This window comes from Capricornis sumatraensis, chromosome 3, assembly GCF_032405125.1.
Source record: "Capricornis sumatraensis isolate serow.1 chromosome 3, serow.2, whole genome shotgun sequence".
NCBI classification, from domain to species: Eukaryota; Metazoa; Chordata; class Mammalia; order Artiodactyla; family Bovidae; genus Capricornis; species Capricornis sumatraensis.
The window spans coordinates 152,719,227-152,739,434 of NC_091071.1; positions in this window are offsets into that span (position 1 = coordinate 152,719,227).

Here is a 20,208-nt window from a genome sequence, read left to right on the forward strand (position 1 = left end):
AGGTTGACTCTTTTTACTTCCTTGCTCCCTCCCCTCCATCAGATCTCCTAATTCCCTACCGTTGCTTTATTTTTTTTTGCATAGCACTTTTCATCAACTGTTATGCCTGCTGTACTTATTTGTTTACATGGTTTTTTAAGTATTTGTTTGTCCTATATCCATGAAGATATTTTTTGCCTGTTTCATTCACTGCTGTAATCTCATTGTCCAGAGAAGCACCAGGCACATAGGAGTTACTCACAAAGATTTCTTAAATGAACAGATGATGGGGCTTCTAGATCAGGATATCAGTTAGCTCATGAGATGTGAATGTCTCTTCCACAGATATTTGGATTGGCTACTCCATTGGGCAGGCTATGATCTAAGTCAGGCACCATCCTTTTTACGGTAAACTGTTCCAATTATGGGTTTTGACTAGGGTGATAATTTCTATTCTTTGTGATCAAACCTTTCTCCTGAGTCACACGAATTTGTATTTTTTAATTAAGGAATCTGGTGAGTACATTCTAGAGTTGCTTGCTCTGAACTGGGACTTAATTTACGTCAGTCAGTTCAGTTCAGGCCTCAAGTCAGGTCTGACTCTGCAACGCCATGAACCGCAGCGCGCCAGGCCTCTCTGTCTATCACCAACTCCCACGGTCCACACAAACCCATCTCCATTGAGTCAGTGATACCATATAACCATCATCCTCTCTCGTCCCCTTCTCCTCTTGCCCTCAATCATTCCCAACATCAGGGTCTTTTCAAATGAGTCAGCTCTTCACATCAGGTGGCCAAAGTATTGGAGTTTCAGCTTCAACATCAGTCCTTCCAATTAATATTCAGGACTGACTTCCTTTAGGATGGACTGGTTGGATCTCCTTGCAGTCCAAGGGACTCTCAAGAGTCTTCTCCAACACCACAGTTCAAAAGCATCAATTCTTCTGTGCTCAGCTTTGTTTATAGTCCAACTCTCACATCCATACATGACTACTGGAAAAACCATAGCCTTGACTAGATGAACCGTTGTTGACAAAGCAATGTCTTTGCTTTTCAATATGCTATCTAGGTTGGGCATAACTTTTCTTCCAAGGAGTAAGTGTCTTTTAATTTGATGGCTGCAGTCACCATCTGCAGTGATTTTGGAGCCCAGAAAAATAAAGTCAGCCACTGTTTCCCCATGTATTTTCCATGAAGCGATGGGGCCAGATGCCATGATCTTATTTTTCTGAATGTTGAGCTTTAAGCCAAATTTTCACTCTCCTCTTTCACTTTCATCAAGAGGCTCTTTAGTTCTTCTTCACTTTCTGCCATAAGGGTGATGTCACCTGCATATCTGAGGTTATTGATATTTTCCCAGCAATCTTGATTCCAGCTTGTGCTTCCTCCAGCCCAGGGTTTCTCTGATGTACTCTGCATATAAGTTAAGTAAGCAGGGTGACAAAATATAGCCTTGGTATACTCCTTTTCCTAAATGGAACCCAGTCTGTTGTTCCATGTCCAGTTCTAACTGTTCTGTTAGAACTGTTCTGTTAGGAAGAACTGTCCAGTTCTTCCTGACCTACACATAGGTTTCTCAAGAGGCAGGTCAGGTGGTTTGGTATTCCCGTCACTTTCAGAATTTTCCACAGTTTATTGTGATCCACACAGTCAAAGGCTTTGGCATAGTCAATAAAGCAGAAATAGATGTTTTTCTGGAACTCTCTTGCTTTTTCCATGATCCAGCAAATGTTGGCAATTTGATCTCTTGTTCCTCTGCCCATTGTGGAAACCAGCTTAACTACCTGGAAGTTCACGGTTCGTGTATTGCTGAAGCCTGGCTTGGAGAATTTTGAGCATTACTTTACTAGCGTGTGAGATGAGTGCAATTGTGCAGCAGTTTGAGCATTCTTTGGTATTGGAATGAAAAGTGACCTTTTCCAGTCTGGTGGCCACTGCTGAGGTTTCCAAATATGCTGACATATTGAGTGAAACACTTTCACAGTATCATTGTTCAGGATTTGAAATAGCTCAACTGGAATTCCATCACCTCCACTAGCTTTTTTTGTAGTGATGCTTTCTAAGGCCCACTTGACTTCACATTCTAGGATGTCTGGCTCTAGGTGAGTGATCACACCATCGTGATTATCTTGTTCATGAAGCTCTTTTTTGTACAGTTCTTCTGTGTATTCTTGCCACCTCTTCTTAATACCTTCTGCTTCTGTTAGGTCCATACCATTTCTGTCCTTTATCGAGCCCATCTTTGCATGAAATGTTCCCTTGGTAGCTCTCATTTTCTGGAAGAGATCTCTAGTCTTTCCCATTCTATTGTTTTCCTCTATTTCTTTGCACTGATTGCTGAGGAAGGCTTTCTTATCTCTCCTTGCTAGTCTTTGGAACTCTACATTCAGATGCTTATATCTTTCCTTTTCTCCTTTGCTTTTCACTTCTCTTCTTTTCACAGCTATTTGTAGGGCCTCCCCAGACAGCCATTTTGCTTTTTTGCATTTCTTTTCCATTGAGATGGTCTTGATTACTGTCTCCTGTACAATGTCATGAACCTCTGTCCATAGTTCATCAGGCAATCTGTCTATCAGATCTAGCCCCTTAACTCAATTTCTCACTACCACTGTATAGTCATAAGGGATTTGAATTAGGTCACACCTGAATGGTCTAGTGGTTTTCCCCCACTTTCTTCAATTTAAGTCTGAATTTGGCAATAAGGAGTTCATGATCTGAGCCACAGTCAGCTCCTGGTCTTGTTTTTGCTGGCTGTATAGAGCTTCTCCATCTTTGGCTGAAAAGAATATAATCAGTCTGGTTTTGGTGTTGACCATCTGGTGATGTCCATGTGTAGAGTCTTCTCTTGTGTTGTTGGAAGAGGGTGTTTGCTATGACCAGTGCGTTCTCTTGGCAAAACTCAATTAGCCTTTGCCCTGCTTCATTCTGTACTCCAAGGCCAAATTTTCCTGTTACTCCAGGGCTGTGACAGCACAGGAGTGCAGAGAATTTGACGGTGCAGGAGAGGCCAAGAAGAGCTACCCCATGTCCAAGGTTAGGGGTGGTGGCCGACAGGAGCTACCCCATGTCCAAGTAAGGATCAGTGGCTGCACTTCCCTGGAACAGCTGTGGAGACACCCCATGTCCAAAGTAAGAGAAACCCAAGTAAGATGGTAGGCGCTGAGAAACGGCATCAGAGGGCAGACAGACTGAAACCACAATCACAGACAACTAGCCAATCTGATCACACAGACCACAGCCTTGTCTTACTCAATGAAACTAACCCATGCCATGTGGGGCCACCCAAGACAGATGGGTCATCATGGAGAGGTCTGACAGAATGTGGTCCACTGGAGAAGGGAATGGCAAACCACTTTAGTATTCTTACCTTGAGAACCCCATGAACAGTATGAAAAGGCAAAAATATAGGACACTGAAAGATGAACTCCCCAGGTTGGTAGGTGCCCAATATGCTACTGGAGATCAGTGGAGAAATAACTCCAGAAAGAATGAAGGGATGGAGCCAAAGCAAAAACAATACCCAGCTGTGGACGTGACTGGTAATGCGAAAGCAAGGTTCGATGCTTAAAGAGCAATATTGTATAGGAACCTGGAATGTTAGGTCCATGAATCAAGGTGAACTGGAAGTGGTCAAACAGGAAATGGCAAGAGTGAACAGTGACATTCAGCGAACTAAGATGGACTGGAATGGGTGAATTTAACTCAGATGACCGTTGTACCTACTACTGTGGGCAGGAATCCCTTAGAAGAAATGGAGTAGCCATCATAGTCAACAGAAGAGTCTGAAATGCAGTACTTGTATACAATCTCAAAGACTACAGAATGATCTCTGTTTGTTTCCATGGCAAACCATTCAATACCACGGTAATCCAAGTTTATGCCCCAACCAGTAATGCTGAAGAAGCTGAAGTTGAATGGTTCTATGAAGACCTACAAGATCTTTTAGAACTAACACCCCCAAAACATGTCCTTTTCATAATAGGGAAGTTTATGTCAGTCATATCTAAAACTTTGCATCAGTTTGGTGCCCTGAAATGTCAAGTTTCTTTCTCATGACCATAAGAACTATAATATTAAAATCTGCATCACAGGGTTGAAAGAATTAAAGGGATAATCCACATAAGGTGAACAGAATCATGCCTGGTATATATTAAATTCTCAATAGTATTATTTTTATTAATGAAGTTATTTTCAGTTATTACCCTTGCTGAAAAGAGAGTCATTTGTTTTCTTTATGGGTGTTTATGAGGAGTTCCTTCATCCCAGTTTGAATGCTAGGATATGTGCATCATATATTTGCACTTATAGACCAAAACCTGTGTCTCTCACAACAGGTGCTAAGGAAATATAAGAAAATGAAAAATGAATAAATGCTAGAGCAACAAATAGTTTTCTGTTCCTAGTTTTCCATTATTCTTTGCACAGATCCTTGACCCACAGGTTGTAGGAGCACAAATGCAGAGGGGACTAATATTTGTTGAGCACATAGTATGTGCTATGAATTTTGCTCAGTAATATACAACTGTTCTTTATTCCAACCAGCAGTCAACTGAGATCTGAGGTTTTATTTGAAGAAGATAACAGTTTTTTTACATACATTTTATAGATATGGAAACTGAGGCTTAGAAAGGTTAAAGCCACATAGCTGGCAAGTATCAGAACAAGAATTAGAACTTACACATAATGGAGTCCAAACTGATTTTTTTTTTTCCTGTTATACCTTTTCTTAAAGGAGAGGACAACAAGAGGAACATGGTAACAGCTACTTATTTTTCTTATTATTTTGTCAGTTGAATTACCTTTTTAATCTCATTCTATAAAAGTTTATTACTGAGCCTCTACTCAATTCTTATTGGGTAAATTTTCCAAATGAAACTTGTATCCAGTATGGCCAGGTACCTAATGGCAATCAAATACACGTATGCTAATAACATTTATTTTTGGAGTTGACATTAAAATTATTTAAATATAATAATGATCTCTTATGCTAACATATAATTTTGCTAGTACTTTAAGAAGATAAAGTTCTAGAAATGGAAGTCATAAGTATACATTTTAAAATTAAATGGATATTATAAAATTACCCTGAAAAATGATTTGAATAATGTACATCTCAAAATGTTTTTGCTTATATAGATGTCCCCAGCTTTGAACATTTCTGTTAGTAGTTTTGGCAAATACTGTTTTGCCAAAGAGTAGGAGAAGGCAATGGCACCCCACTCCAGTACTCTTGCCTGGAAAATCCCATGGGCGGAGGAGGCTGGTAGGCTGCAGTCCGTGGGGTCACGAAGAGTCTGACACGACTGAGCGACTTCACTTTCACTTTTCATTTTCATGCATTGGAGAAGGAAATGGCAACCCACTCCAGTGTTCTTGCCTGGAGAATCCCAGGGACAGGGGAGCCTGGTAGGCTGCCATCCATGGGGTCGCACAGAGTCAGACGCGACTGAAGTAACTTAGCAGCAGTAGCAGCTTTAATGTGCATTAGTTTGTTAATGAGGTTGTGTCCTATTTTTATTTATTAGTTGTATAATTTCATTTGTCTGATGAATTCTTGTTTGTATTTTTTTGCCCATTTTTATATTGATGTTTAAAAAATTAATTATTTGTACAAGATTTTTTTTGTATAGATGTATTAACCCTGATCATTATATGTTACAAATATTTTTTGCATATTCTGTCATTTGTCTTTCAACTTTGACCACAGAATCCATTTTCCTAGGAGGATTATTTTATAAATGTCACCTCAAGAGAGAATAAAATCTGTTATGGATGTTCATTGGATAATAACAGTATTAAATAAATATGTTTAATGTATACCTTAATAGTCACAGAACTAAATTATCTTCTGGACCATACCTAATTCAGTGTATAGGAGAACTCACCCTAGAAGACATAATAATCTAATTTTTCATCTACCCCAAGTATAGCACTATATTATAAACAGAAAAATGATTTTTAGAGAAATACATCTCAAAATAGAATGAAGACAGAACCATTTTAGATGGTAGTAACAAAATATGCTTAGCTTCTAGGGTTGACATGTAAGGGGGGGAAATAGAATACAAAGGAAACTCCTCCTTTAGTGGCTAAGAAAAGCCCTATTCCAAGAAAATCTTTCCTGCTGCCAAACAAAACCACAGGACAATCTCCTTTTGCATAGGCATGAGTCCTTCCACCATTGTCTGTCCTTTGTCATTGTTAGCCCAGAGGGGATAATTACTAAGCAGTTTGAGGTGGCAGCAGTGATAATAGGAAAAGTCTTGACTCTACCACTGATTTTCTGAAAATACTTGAACAGTTTACTGAACTCCTTGGCCTCAGTTTCCATCCCCTGTAAAATGGGAATAAGAATACCTACATACAGGGTGATTGTGAAGATTAACATGAGGTAAAATGGATAAAATGGCTTTAAAACTCATGAAAAGTGAAAGTGAAAGTAAAGTTGCTCAGTCATGTCTGACCCTTTGCGACCCCATGGACTGTAGCTCACCGGGCTCCTCTGTCCATGGGATTCTCCAGGCAAGAATACTGGAGTGGGTTGCATTTACTTCTCCAATGCTATAAATCATGCTATTTGATCTGATGACTCATTTTAACATAATTTTTCAATAATGAATACATTAATCAATTCAGGTAACTTACTGAGGAAATTAGGTATAGGAAGAAAAGAAGACATGAGTTCTGATTTAATGAACCTTCAAATCTAATAATTACATTTCACATTTATATAACACATTAGAGTTTACCAAGTGCTTTTGTTCACTGTATTGTTTAGCCACCCATTCATTCAGTCATGGAACTGGAGGATGTAGTCCTTGACCTCATGGTTAGAGAAAAAGCAAATACACAGAAGAGTGAATGAAATACGTCCAAGTTATAATATCAATACTTGCTATGGGGGGTTGAGCATAGGGCAGGATGGAGAATGATAGATATGGTGTGGACACAACATATATCTTAGGAGAGTGGTTGTCTTAGGAGGGTGGTTGGAGAATGCCTCACTGAGGCAGTTGTAGGCAAGGTATGTTAAGATCCCAGGGCAAGAAAGAGTTTAGCACATTGATAATGAATCTGCCTGCAATATAGGAGATCCAGGTTCAATCCCTGAGTCAAGAAGATCCCCTGGAGAAGGAAATGGCAACCCCACTCCAGTATTCTTTCCTGGAGAATGCTATGGACAGAGGAGACTAGCAGGCTACAGTCCATGGGGTTACAAAAGAGTCAGACAAGACTTAGAGACTAAGCAACTGAACAAGAACAGAACAAGTTGGGAGAGGTGTCCCTAGGGCAGAAGGTGCCTTGAGCTCAGGATGGAGAGACAGCCTTTTGTTGGATCCTGGAGGGCTCTCTAGGTCACACTGAGGAATTTGGACTTTGTTCTAAGTGCGGTGCAAATGCACTGGAGGCTTTTAAACCAGATAATTTCCAAATCTTAAGAAGATCATTTTACTGAGAATGGATGGGAGCAAGTGAAAATAGAGGTGGGGAAACCACTAAGGAGGTTGTTGGATTAATCAGGGGAGAAATAATCTTTACTTAATTAAGACCAATGGGGTTTGTTAGACCAGAGCAGACACTTAACTCTTCACCCACCTAACTTCATGTTGTCCATCAGTGGAGCTCAGAGGAGGAGATGTGGTTTCACCCAGTTCTAGGACAACGGTGTTCTTTGTTTCAGTAGCTTTGAGAGGTGAGTGGAAACGATCACGGCAAGCAAGTGATCGCACTGCAGATTTATTTTAGCTGAACTGCCTTAGATTTATCCATATTGAACATCTACAGTTTTGGATTCTGTATTAATTTGCTAGAGTATCATAGCCAAGTGCCACAGAATGGTGGCTTGACAAAAATTCATTTTCTTACAACTCTGAAAGCTAGAAGTCTGAGATCAAAATGTCCACAGGGTAGCTTTCATCTGGAGGTCTCTTCCCTGGGCGTGTAGATGGCCACCTTCTCTTTGTTCACGTGGTCCTCCCTCTACTTGCGCCTATGTCCTAATCGCCTCTTCTTAGAAGGATTCCAGTCATATGGGATTATGTCCACCCTAATGACCTTATTTTTATTTATTTACTTTTTTAAAGGTCCTATCTCCAACTACAGTCACATTCTCAGGTGCTGGGGGTTGGGATTTCCACATATAAATTTTGAAATGGGCATAATTGAGCCCATAACAGATTCAAAGATGAAATCTGTGTTTGGGGAGTCAGGCGTGGTAATGAAAATCAAGATCTAGTTAACTTATTTCTGGCATGTGCTGAAATAGTTGCATTTCTCCTAAGTCTTAAATAAAAAGACGTGGTTTCCTTTTATAATTAGTGCCAGGCACTGTGATGACTTAAATACCTCCTCAAAGGATTGTTTAGCACATTCGCCAAGACTTCGTTAGACCACCGGCTTACCTCTTGTTAATATTCATGGATATGTGCTCTTTCTTTAAGGATAACGTTTTAACTTCTCTTCGCCTAGGTAGATTTTGAGGAAAAATGCAATGAAAACAAACATGAGCTATCGTTGATACTCAGCATTTGGCAATTATGTGCTTTCTCCACTCTCTCTGTGATACCTAATTGTGAGTCAGTTTCTGTGTACATTTGTAGCTATGCTGGTTAGAGGCACTACATCCTTGACTGAAGCATCCAGGGACCAAGCTGTGAGTTGCTTGAAAGGGATTAGCACTGCTGTCCCTGGACACAGCTTAAGCTCATGGAATGATGGAGTCATGAGGAAAAGGTGGTCAACGTGAGAAGTGGCTCAGGTTGGTGAAGGATGGGGAAAATTTAGCAGTCTTCCGGTGGATACTTTCTGTCCCATGGGTATGTGCTCACTCACATGTAGCTGTTTGAGCTTTCCTTACTCTTGCTTGGGGGAGAGATTTATTGTTATATGGAGTTCAGTTGATATTTTGATATTAAAATGCCTCATGCAAATTTTGCATGAGTTTATTCAAAGCTTTGAGACCGACAAGGTATATGAACATTTTCCATTCTGTGTGTAATATTGAATCCTAACCCATGAAAAAGCTCTCTTTCTCCCATGTGAATTACCATGATCAGAACCAGGAATGACTATTGGCAGCTTCAGGAATCAAATTCTGAAGCCAGAGGGTTCTTTTTGGGTCTTGCTGTTGGACCAAGACCTGTGATGGTGGGAATATGCACAGATGAAATGGTCTGACGTTTTCATCAGAGAATTTCATCTAGTTACTTATGAAGTCCCTTGGGCCTTTGGCTTCCACTGCCCTAGGCTAAGCAGAAAGAAAACTGGCTTTAGACTCAGACATGGGCTGTATCACTGTTAATTGTGTGACCTCTATGAGCCTCAGTTTTCATACTTGAAAATAGTAATAATAACTCTTAGATGGCTTGGATCACAGAAGAGCTTAAATAGTTGTGGGCTGAAGTACTGTTTTCTTTCTTACTTTAGATCAACCTGCTTCTATTCTTTATCCTCTTGTCTTTATAAAATGCATTTCTTAGAGGTGGATTCTGATAGTTTAATATACCTGCTTCCCTGGTAACTCAGCTGGTAAAAAATCCATGTGCACTGCAGGAGACCCCAATTCGATTCCTCGGTCAGGATGATCCCCTGGAGAAGGGATAGGCTATCCACTCCAGTATTCTTGGGCTTCCCTAGTGGCTCAGCTGGTAAAGAATCTGCCTGCAATGTGGGAGACCTGGGTTCAATCCCTGGGTTGGGAAGATTCCCTGGAGAAGGGAAAGGCTACCAACTCCAGTATTCTGGCCTGGAGAATTCTATGGACTAGTCCATGGGGTTGCAAAGAGTTGGACATGACTGAGCGACTTTCACTTTCACTTTTTTCAAACTTAGGACACTGTTACCTGTCTTGGGGTAATCTTTAAATTTTGTCTCTAACCGCAGAGAATTCTATGACCTCTTAAAGGGATTCTAAGTATTAAGTTTCAGAAGTAGGAGAAAGGCTTCCCTGGTGGCTCAGCTGGTAAAGAAACTGCCTGTGAATACAGCAGACATAAGAGACATGGGTGTGATCCCTGGGTCAGGACAATCCCTTGAAGAAGGAAATGGAAAACTGCTCCAATGTTCTTGCTTGGAAAATTCCATAGACAGAGGAGCCTGGTGGGAGATGGTCCACAGGATCAAAAACAGTCAGACACAACTGAACATGCCCACATACACAGGTGAAAGGCATTAGTAATACCGTCCTAGGTTTGCCTCATGGGTAATCACACAGCTCTGCTGGAACATGGGGATGGTTTGGGCTGCTGCAATCACTGGCATCATTATAGTTATCATCATCATCATCATCACCATCATCCCCTCTTCCTCTTCTTTGTTTTTGATCATGATCACTATTTGCAATCACAAGTGTCCAAGTGGTTATACTGTTGGGTCATTTGGAACAAGTGAATAGTGATAAGGGTACTACTTTCATAACCTCCAAACCATTGAGCTTAACACTTAACAGATTGTCCTTGGCACATTCCATACCATACCTATCAATCTTCCTGTCTCTATTGTCTACACTGTCACTTAACCTTCAGAAATACCTTGGTTATTGTATTCAGACAAAAACTCTATTCAGATGCTGATTCTGTTACTATAAGCTGTGTGAACTTGGACAAATTCATAAACTTCTTTGAGCCTCAGTTTTCTCATCTGTAAAATAAAAATATTAAATGAATGACAACATTACAGAAGTACTGGATTAAATAAAAAGAATATGTTTAGAGCTCTTAGTACAGATCTGAGCATATATAGGTGCTCAAATAATGGTAGCTATTATTATTGTTGCTATTAATATTGATTTTAACGTAAAGTAAATAAGAGCCTGAAATGGCAACCCTTGCCAATATTCTTGCTTGAGAAATCCCATGGACAGAGGAGCCTGATGGGCTACAGTCCATGGGGTCTCAAGAGTCGGACATGACTTAGCTACTAAATCAAGATAATAACTAGCATAGAGTAATGCTCCGTAAGTGGTAGTAATGGTTGTTAGCTCTCCTTTTTCATATTTGTTGGGACAGGAACCCTTCAAAACTTGGCCTATATCTTCCACTCATCCCTGTACCTTTAAAGGAGCCCAACTTAACTCAGCCTGAGCTACTGACACTGAATAAAATTGAGCCTTTAACCCACAACTCCGATGTCAGCAGCTGCCATGGACTCATTTTCATCTTTCATTTTGCTCCTCCATATCTGCTTTGGTCTTTGTCTCCTGGATTTTGGTTTCTCAGTTTGGACTTGCTCACCCAACTCTGTGCTCATCCCTAAAAGTTGGTGGCTTACCAATCCTGTAGTTTAACTTGCAGATTTTCTGAACAAGGCTTACCTTGTCTTCTGCCTCACCTGGGCCACTCCCAAGGTTTCTGCTTTTCCTTGGCTTCTGTTGATGTTTGGCATTTCCAAGAGGGCCTTGGACAAAATTTACCATGGCTAGGTTTGGTCTTTAGGAAGTCCTTGATCAATTGTCTTATTTACTCTCTCAAAGTGTCCATTTGATATGAAATTCCATCATGGATCCTAAAATCTGCTGCATAGATATTGTCCTTTCTTTTCTTCTCATATACTTGGCTTGTAAGAAAATACTAAGATGAATTCATCTTTTGCCCATGGGGAGAAAACTGCCAGCAATCTCCTGTTCTGATAGTATTGGCAGAATTTTGTCCATTCTGACTCTGTCTCTCTCTGGTCCCTGTTTTTATGAAGGTTGCTTTACAGGGTCTGGCCTAGTGGTTAGATGGATCATTAGTCCAATGGGTAGGGGACCCTGAAACACATTTGGCAGAGCCAGATTCCTGGGTCCGTGCCAGAACGTCTAGAGCAGAGAGACCACGATTTCTTGCCCAAACCCTGACTCCCACCGCTGGCCCATGAATCCTGCTAGTTAAAGGGGTTAGCCTAGTCCTCCTTTTAATTAAAAAAGTTTGGTTATACAGTTGCTTGATGACAATGTTATTTCTTATCAGAATTCAGCAGACTTCCACAACCTATTCCTGGGCCTCTTTGAAATACGCACTTTAGCCAGTTCTTATTAAAATATGCTCAATAGCTAAACAAGCAGGTTTAGTTTTCTAAACGGTGACCCTCCTCTCCAGCAGAGGCTTCCTGATAGTAATTAGTAAACTGTGGTCATGGTGTTTGTGCCTCATGGGATCTGATTTTTATTCTATTTAGAGAAGTGGACAGGTAGAAAGCTTAAAAAGGAAACAACAACAACAACAACACACAGACTTCAGTAAAAACAACCTAACATTTATTTCAGGGTCATTTGATCAGGCAAAAAGGCTGCCTTTTAGCTGCTTCGATGCTTTCTGAAACCTTTCAAGCTACAAAGAGAGTGATTCTGGTTTGTGTGGCTAAAATGCGAGAGAAGATGATTGGTTTCATTAGCCAGGGAGGGGTGATAATATGCTGCTATACTTCTCCATTTATTGGGCTCTTTATATTAATAACTCATGATGGCTGGAGTGTTTAGGTGTATATTTCAAGCTCAGTGTAAAATACCATACCATTAAGAATTTAAACACATTCTAATTTAATTATGGCCAAGAGCTGGTTCCAAGTGATCCCGTGTTTTTGTTGGCTGGTTTCAACACTGCAAATTTCGAATATGGAAAGATTTATTTTCTTTTACTCTTTGTCCCTTTTATTCTGGATTGTTAAGAACCTTAATCATTTTAAAGAGTGCACATTTGGAAAATGAAGTGCAATTGAAGTTATGGAAAATTCTAGTTTTCTTCAATACTGTTTTGCTTTCCATTTTGAAATGTGCCAAATTTTTTCTTGCCTGTGATATATTGATTACTCACAAGTTCTTTTTACCTCCTTTTTTGTCCTTAAATGACTTTTCCATTTCTCAAATAGCTACACTCTTGTCACATGCTTTTTCTATCATGGCCTAAAATGATACCATCCAAGTCAACTTGGGATAGGACAAATAGAGATAATTTCTTGAGTCCTGTGTTTTTTTGGGTCCCCGTGCAGTGATTTAGCCAGGCAGCTATGAGGGAGGGTGAAGGAGTTAGCACAGGACAACTGGTAATGAATAATATTTGGGCTCATGGGGTAAATGGAATCACATAAGACCCTGTCCTATATCTCCAATATTGTTTCACATGCTCGTCAAGCTAATGCCTTCTGGTGGCCTTTGATGATCAATTTAATTAGACTTGCTGCTGCTGCTAAGTCGCTTCAGTCGTGTCCGACTCTGTGCGACTCCATAGATGGCAGCCCACCAGGCTCCCCCGTCCCTGGGATTCTCCAGGCAAGAACACTGGAGTGGGTTGCCATTTCCTTCTCCAGTGCATGCAAGTGAAAAGTGAAAGTGAAGTTGCTCAGTCGTGTCCGACTCTTCATGACCCCATGGACTGTAGCCCACCAGGTTCCTCCATCCATGGGATTTCCCAGGCAAGAGTACTGGAGTGGGGGTGCCACTGCCTTCTCCTAAGCTTATATAAAAGTATTTTAAAAAATAAGGTGGCAGCACTACTTACAGTAGCTAAGACATGGAAATAATCTAAATGTCCTTTGACTGAAGAAAGGATAAAAAAGAGGTGGTACACACACACACACACACACACACACACACACACATTGGAATGTTATTCACCCATAAAAATAATGAATTAATGCCATTTGCAGCAACATAGATGGACTTGGAGATTATTATACCCAGCAAAGTAAGTTAGAAAGAGAAAGACAAATACCATCTGATGTCACTTATATGTGGAATCTAAAACATGGCTCAAATGAACTTATCTATGAAACAGACTCACAGACACAGAGAACAAACCTGTGGTTGCCAGGGGGAGGTTGCTTACAGTGGGGGAGGGATGGATTGAGAGTTTTGGACTAACAGATGCAAACTATTACATATATAGAGGATGGGTAAGGAAGAAGGTCCTGTTGTATGGCACAGGGAACTATATTCAATATCTCGTAGTAAATTGTAAAGGAAAAGAATGAAAAAAATTAGGTAGAAGATATGAGGCTCCTCACTGGGGGATTTTGCTGGAATCTTCCTGAATCTGTTGGCGAAGACTCTTCAACTTTTAGGAATGAGCTTAATAATCAGTGACCTCTGGGGAGCTGGTGGAAGATGTCTATGCTCAGTTTGTAGACCTGACAATCCCTTTTATAGCTCTCACTGGATCCCCTAGCATTTCCAGCCATAGGGACCTTGCAATCTCCTGATGTGGTAGACTGTAGAGTCCGTAAGTATAAATCTGGGTCTCTGAGTCCTTTAAAATGTTCAGTTCATAGGTAACAACAGGATGATAGACACCATCCCCACCAGGGTGGGGCAGTGTGTCCTAATGACTCTGTGTTATAAAATTTAATTAGGTAATTTTTTGTTATTCAGTCTGACTCTTCATGACCCCATAGACTGCAGCACGCCAGGCTTCCCTGTCCCTCATCATCTCCCAGAGTTTGCCCAAGTTCATATCCATTGCATATTTAGAAAAAATATATATTTAATTTGGAAAAGGAACAAGCACACCAATCAATTTTTCTTATATAATCTACAGAATGAAAAAAAATTGGTTGATATAGGATGATGAAAGAAGCTGAGGGATTCAGATATGATTTTGAGGGGACAATAGAATTAGATTTTTGGATTTATGTATTATTTAAGTATATATATGTCAAGAGCTGCATAATTTGAAGGAATATCTTGCATGGATGGTTTTCAGGGTCAAGGAATCATTTTCAGGGAGTGTGTAACCAAAAGGACCATCCCTTAGAAAACAAGGACTCCTGTCTCTTTAGTCCTTTGCTGCCCTCTTGTTTCAGATGTTCCTCTCTGTCTGGCCCACCCTAGGGGATGAAAGCTGGCCGCTGAGCATGTAACAGGCCACCCAAGACTGCTGAAAAAATCTACAACATTTTTACCAAATTGTTTTTCAAAAATCCAAAAATAGTAAGGTGAAAATACTAAATTTATATTTAAGATATTTATTGGCATGGCTCCCCATTAGGAGGCTGTGAGAGCCCTTCAAAGACAGGGATTATGAACTAGTGCCTGGCTTGGAGGAAGTCACAATTAATATTGAATAAATTAATAAATGACTTGGATTTAAATGCGAGATACATGAGCCATATGAAACTGCCCACATATGAAGTTACAATGTTGGTGGACAGAGGTCAGAACTTGAGCCATGCAGCGTAGGATTGGGTCAGGTGTACTCCTATAGGATGCTACTCATTCTTCATCTGTATTTTAGCTATTTGTATCCTTAATGTATAGGGTATTTTATTTTCTGATTTCCTAGTTAACCATTTATTATAAGCACTTTTCCACATGGCTTCAAAGCCCTCATATTGTATTTTTAATAGATGGGTATTGTTCCACTGAGTTGCTATAGGATGCTTTTCTTAAATTTTATGTCCTGTTGAATTACTGGTGTGAAATTGTTGACTAAAGGGAAATGAACATTATGGGGACCATTGTTATTAATTGCCTTATTGTGATAAAAACAAAAAAAAACCTCACACAAATTTATACAACAATCAGGGTAGAGAAATGAACCAATTTCCAATTTGAGTCTACCAACAACCTCTCCCAGACCTACTTTGAAAATACAACCTCCCACATTGTACACTCCCCTCACCACAAACACCCGTAGCCATTTCCTGAGACTTGCCTCTGTAGGACACCAAAACATTAAGGGAAAAGGAAAATGCTCCAAATGGTTCCCAGATGTCTGAATGTGTGGCATAATTGGGCATCGAAACAACTGGAGTTTTCATTTTTCAATGAGATATTTTGGCAACAGGCAAACAATCTTAATACAGTAAGTAAGTTTCCCCCTTCCCTTGTCCCCAGAATAGACTTAAACTGATACAGTGTTTAATGAGCATGTACTACGTGCCAGATACAGTAGTGAGGATTAGAAAATGCAAGGCCTAAGGAAGTTCTGGAGCCAATAGGAAGAAGTTTAGTCTTTTATGAAGTGTAGGATAAGGATGTGTTTTTCTGTTTGGGCAAATGTCTTATAGCACATACTCATACTTTCAAGGGAGGACATTGTATTTCTCACACACCTCTTTAATTTGCAAATTCAGTATAATAATTACACTCTGGACAATATGTCACTTGTCTACCAAGATGCTTTTCACAAGTCAGAGGAGGAAAACTGGAGACACAGAGGGGCATGCCTAAGTGCCCCAGGAGGTGTGAGCGAGATGCACTTCTTCCCAGGGCCCCATTCTTCCTGACACTCAGGTGGCAGAGACTCAGGGAAACACACAGCTTGGAATTCCAGTGCAAAGGCAGGATCACCTGGCCAGATACCATTTCAGCTGTATCATTATTATTATTGAGTAAGAAACTGCTCCAAACATGTTGGCTTAAAGTGCACATTAAGTTGCTCAGAGAGGAAAGAGCGACTCTTGCGCCACTGGCTAGAACTCATGTAGAAGAGATACAGAAGGAAATTATACCCACAAAATCTGATCAGATTTCTCTTTAAGAAAAATTGTTAAATTGTCTAATTGTTTCAATCACACAATCTCCGTGGTTGAAGCAGACCTAGGATAAATTTATCAATTATTTTTCAGTTCTAGGGTCTTCCTTGGTGGTCCAGTTGTTGAGAGTCTGCTTTGTGAAGCAGGCGATATGGGTTCAATCCCTGGTCGGGGAACTAAGTCCACCTGCTCCAACAAGAGAGCCCATACATGGCAACAGAAGATCCTACCTGTCACCAAATACACAAATAAAAAGAAAATATTAGATACAAAAATATTTTTCAGTGCTACTGTGAATGAGGCAGGGTTCCTGCACAATGCTTTAGGTAGGTGACTAAGTAGAAAGGTCTGCAGGGAAGGATGGGGTTTGAATATAGGACCTCCGAGTGATAAGATGCTTTAAGATTAGGTAGTCTATTGTACTACTAATACTTTTCAGGATGAAAAGTCAGTGACTCAAAGGAGGAAAGTGATTGGCTCAAAGTGACACAGTCCGGTGTCAGGGAAACAAACAAAACACAGTCCTTCTAGCCCTTGGTCTCCTAGGCTCCTGTTTTCTTTCCCATTGTCTGATATTTCATGTTCATTTCCTAGGGTGGCAAAGACAGCGAGTGGAGGAAAAGAAACAAATGACCATTTGGAGTTCCTTCATAGCTGAGTGGCTTCTCTGTGGCTCAGACAGTAAAGAATACACTTGTAAAGTAGGAAACACAGGTTCGATCACTGAGTTGGGAAGATCCCCTGGAGAAAGAAATAGCAACCCACTCCAGTATTTTTATCTGGGAAATCCCATGGACAGAGGGGCCTGGTGGGCTACAATTCGTGGGGTCGCAAGAGTTGGACACATGTTAGCAACTAAACCTCCACCACCATGAGTGAGTAAAGCCTGTGCATTCTTTCCCAGATTCCATCCTGTGGTAGACTGTAGAAATGGCCACATTTCCTCACCCCTTCCTAGGTCCATACTATTTACTATGCAACTTTGCAGTTCCTCCTAGTAAGAGGCAGAATCCATTTCCATACTCTTTGAATTTGCCTAACCCATGATTGACTTAGGCTAATAGAAGTGTGCCAGTTGTGAACTTCAGCCTCAAAGGGCTTATGCTCTTCTCTTCTTTCTTGGAAACATCTTGAAAATGGGCCTGGGCTAGCTGTGGAAGATGGAAACTGCATGGCCCAGTCACCCCCATCATCCCAACATCCCAAAGGCAACTAGACTGTGAGACCTATGACTGGCTATTCTAGACTAGTTACCCCCCACCCCCTGCCAGTACACACACACCTGCCACCTGGCTGCAGACATATGAGCAAGTCCAGAAGAAGTCATCTACGTCTGCCCCAGGTCAGCTAAACTGCCCAGCTGGGCAAAGAGAAATGCTCATTCTAAGCCAATGACCTTGGGGCAGGTTGTTATGCAACAATAATAATGATACAACTGTAATGGTATCATATGATCCTGTAATAGTCATATGATCCTGCCTTTGCACTGGGATTCCAAGCTGCATGTTTCCCAAGGCTCTGCCACCTGTATGCCAGAAAGTATCTGGAGCACTTTCATCCTGGCTCAGTCAGTCTAGATTAATGCTGTGCCCAGAGCAAACTCTCAAGTGCACAAAGCCTGTGGGTACTGTCCTGGTGAGAGCCCTCAGAGGGAGTTTAGGATGTGGTTAGAGACAATGCAGACCAGGAGAGAGCCAGCGGCGTGGAGTCTCTGGTGCTGTGATTTGCTGAACCTTTGCCTGGGGCATCCCCCATGGATACCAAAGGTCTGACTTACTTAATGCTAGAGGTGCAGCTTCCTATGGACTGAATTGTGTCCCCTCAAAATTCATCTGTTGAAGCCCTAATCTCCGGTGTGATGGTATTTGGAGCTTGAGCCTTTGGAGGGGTTTCCCTTGTGGCACTAGTGGTAAAGAACCTGCCTGACAATGCAGGACACATAAGAGATGTGGGTTCGACCCCTGGGTCTGGAAGACCCTCTGGAGGAGGACATGGCAATCTGCTCCACTATTTTGCCTGGAGAATCCCATAGACAGAGAAGCCTGGCGGGCTATGGTCCATAGGGTTGCAAAGAGTTGGACACGACTAAAGTGACTTAGCACACATGCATGCATTGATTCATTTACAGCATGAGAGAAATTATGTATGTTTGTGTCTACCAAAGGCACTGAAAGATGGCTTTGAAAGGTGATCAGGTTTACATGAAGTCACGAGGGTAGAATCCTCATGATAGGATCGATGTTCTTATAAAAAGAGACAACAGACAGGCCCATCTCTTTCTCTCTCTGCACTCTTTTCCCTCTTGGCAGTGTGCAGATATAGTGAGGAGGCTGCCACCTGCAAGCCAGAAAGAAAGTTTTCATCAGAACCCAACCATGCTGGCACCCTGATCGAGGACTTCCAGCCTTCAGAGCTATGAGATAATAAACTTCTGCTGTTTAAGCCACCCAGTCTAGGGTATTTGTGATGGCAGCCCCAAACTAATACACAGCTGTTTCTAGTTAGACAGATGTTTGGCATTGCTTCAGGGGAAAATAATCTGAATGATTAAATGCATTTTTCACTCCAGATGTTTTGGCAATGTGAGGATGTAGCCAACATGTGCTTGTGGGATGACCCTGTGGCCATCCTGGGGAGTAGCTTCTGGACAAAGTGAGGAAATTCTGGGAGGGACCAGGGGAAGCCAAGGATGCACATGTTCATTTTTGGGAAGAGGGCACTCCATATGCGGGCTTTTTGTCCATGGAGATTTATGAAATACATCCAGCCTCCTCCCTTTAGTTGCAAAGAGACAACATTGAACAAGCCTGCCTGAAAGTTTGTCAGTGTTCTCTCCCTCTGTTCAGGTTGTTGATAATCACTGCTGCATTTGTGGTTGAAAATTGTAAGAAGTAAATTCTGGGCAAGGTCAAATGAGTGAGCTAAAGAACGTCAAAAGATGAAATAGGTGACTAGGACGTGTACTGAAAAGGGTCCCCAGTACCAGTTTTACAATGATAAAAGGCTTGTCTTAATGTATAAATATTAAATAAATGTATAAATATAAATTGAGGTCTTATTTAAACTCCCTCCTCCCTTCCCCAAACCAAGAACTCTGTTAATGATTCTTTCTCCCATGTGACTCAGAATCAGGTTTGCTGACCACACAGAAGGGAATTATCTATTGTGGGATTTTATTGTTTAGTTGCTAAGTCATGTCCAACTCTTTGCAACTCCATGGACTGCCCCACTCCAGGCTTCCCTGTCCTTCACTATCTCTCGGAGTTTGTTAAAACTCATGTCCATTGAGTCGATGATGCCATCCAACTCACTGCAGGATGGGTAAACTTTTTATAAGTGTAGATAGTACATATTTTTGGCTTTGCTAGCCATAAATGCTGTAGCATTTGCTATGTTATAGCATCAACTTTGCTATTGTTAAATGAAAGCAGCCATAGATAACACTTAGACAAATGTGTGTGTGTGTGTGTGTGTGTGTTTTATCAAAAGCAGTGACTGCCTGGATTTGGCTCATGCTCCATTGTTTGCCAATTCTACTCTACTAGGTTCAATGAATCAATGTTTCTAAGGTGCTTTAAGCAGCTCTTGGAATATGATGATACTTTGGAATTGTTGATTATTGGTCTTCTTCACCTGACCTGGAACAAGGCAGTAGGAGCTAAGCCCTAAGGAGAAATAGGTTAGTATACAGTGAATATGAGACTCAGTCAGATGAAAATAAGGACAGGGGGTCAACTGAAGGGAGGTACATACAGTCCCAGCACTTGGCGGAGAATTGCC